The sequence below is a fragment of the Rhea pennata genome, chromosome 4, assembly GCF_028389875.1.
Source record: "Rhea pennata isolate bPtePen1 chromosome 4, bPtePen1.pri, whole genome shotgun sequence".
NCBI classification, from domain to species: Eukaryota; Metazoa; Chordata; class Aves; order Rheiformes; family Rheidae; genus Rhea; species Rhea pennata.
The window spans coordinates 26,995,832-26,998,042 of NC_084666.1; the positions used below are offsets into that span (position 1 = coordinate 26,995,832).

Here is a 2,211-nt window from a genome sequence, read left to right on the forward strand (position 1 = left end):
GAGCTGTAGAGAATAAGCAAATTTAGCAGTTCAGTCTATCAAGGAAATGAAATAGATGTCTTCATGCAGAGGGACAAAATATATGACATAGCATGTTTTCCCATCTGGTGACTTATATTCAAAGGTCTTTCTGCTTTATAATCAAGCACTGATTAACACATTTATCTCGATTTTCAAATGTATCAGGATTACAGATATCTGAAACATAAGCTAATGTTAAGTAATAGAATAGACATTTGGTAATTTTTTAATTATTCCTGCATTTCCTGTACATTTGCAATGTTTTCCCCAGTTTCTATTCTCGCATTTTGTGTGACTGCATTTCAGCCACGTGAGCCTATGGTCGTACCACCCTGAGGATGCCCGATCTCACCCGATCTCAGAGGCTAAGCAGGGTCAGGCCTGGTTAGTACTTGGATGGGAGACTGCCTTCGGGAGTACTGGGTGCTGTAGGCTTAAGAGAGATATGGAGCTACTGGAGAGAGTCCATCGTAGGGCTACGAAGATGATCAGAGGGCTGGAGCACCTGCCCTGTGAGGAACGGCTGCGAGAGCTGGGCCTCTTCAGCCTGGGGAAGAGAAGGCTGAGGGGGGATCTGATCAATGTGTACAGATACCTTAAAAGGAAGGTGTCAAGAGGATGGGGCTGGACTCTTTTCAGTCGTGCCAAGCTACAGGACAAGAGGCAGCAGGCACGAACTGAAACACAGGAAGTTCCACCTGAATGTGAGCAAAAACTTCTTTTCAGGGAGGGTGACGAAGCACTGGAACTGGTTGCCCGTAGAGGCTGTGGAGTCTCCTTCTCTGGATATATTCAAGGCCTGCCTGGAAGTGATCCTGTCTATCATGCTCTAGGTGACCCTGCTTGAGCAGGAGGTTTTGACTAGATGATCTCCAGAGGTCCCTTCCAACCTCAACCATTCTGTGATTCTGTGAGCCTTCAGGCATAGCCTTAAGAGACATATCAATACACAGGCAATATAGCTATATGACATCCAATCTTTCAAAACGGGTTTTTCAATCTGAATGGCCCCTTTTCCTTGCAAAATCTGTCCTGAGTGAATAAGTGGTGCAGTGTTAAAAAAATGGCAAGATGCTAGTTCTGTTTTGTTTGAGTTTTGTGTTTGGTTTATTACTTGTCATATAATGCTTAAGACAGTCTTTTTCGCTTAACTGTTTTCTACTGCCTTTTAGTTTCACAGACAGGCTTTGGACAGTGCCATTTATAATAATAAGGGGAGAGCAAAACTAATAGGATAACCCTCTGCTGGTGTGAACAACGCTCAGGTTTCTCCAGCACATTCACCATCTTAGATAGATTCAAACAGAAAAAAAAAGCTCATTCCAAGACAAATGGGGCTGTTTTGCAAGTCAGATATATGCTGAGAGCTCTACATCATTAGTACTTTAGAGCTACATAGAAGAGAGAGTTTTTTTATTTTCAAATAAATCACCAATGCAATTTAATTACCTCTAAGTGTGCACTCAAAAGCTCTGCAGGTAAGTAGATTCACGAAGAAGTAACAGAGTAAAAAACTATATAGAATGAGGTGAGTAGAGCATGGATCCTGATCAGTGTAGCCAAGAAATTTATGAACAGGCTGAGATAAGCAGCAATTTTGAAGGTAGTGATTTAGTGTACATGATGCCGGAGAAGCTCTGTTTCTCCAGACTTTTCTGAGAGCGTGTGTACCTGCTATGGGCTCTCTGACTCTGCAAAGGCAGTTTCTGCACAATCCAGCTCCCACTTCTACCTCCATTATAGATTGTTTTACTCTGGCTCATATACACACTATCCTGCAAACCTCTTCTTAAAAACTATTACTTTCCCTAGGTCTTCATTGGAGGTTTCTCCTGCTTTTTGTCTTGTTGTAAATTGGTCTCATTTTTAGGCACAATATTTGCTAGAAGCTCCATATTAGAAACTTATTTTAGCTCTGATTAACTCCGTTGCTAATTTTGATTTTGTTTTCTTGTTGTCTCATGAATCCCACTATTGTTTTCTGAGCATAGATATTGCTCTTTCCATAACTCCTGTTAGTCATGGCCCTTCCCTATTACTAGTCCTTCAAAAATGTCTTACAATTCAAGCAGTGCCACTAAAGTTTTCTAACATTTTTAGAATTCATGTTCATCATTCATGTTCCTCTTTTATTTCTGTATAAAAGCCAGGAAACAAACACGCAAAACTAACTGCAAAAGCTCCATTTAT

The 2,211-nt window shown here is 41.0% G+C and overlaps 1 pseudogene; it reads left to right on the forward strand.

The window, feature by feature from the left end:
• The first annotated feature begins 335 nt into the window (after positions 1-335).
• On the forward strand, positions 336-456 carry LOC134140502 (5S ribosomal RNA; annotated as a pseudogene).
• The last annotated feature ends 1,755 nt before the right edge of the window (positions 457-2,211 follow it).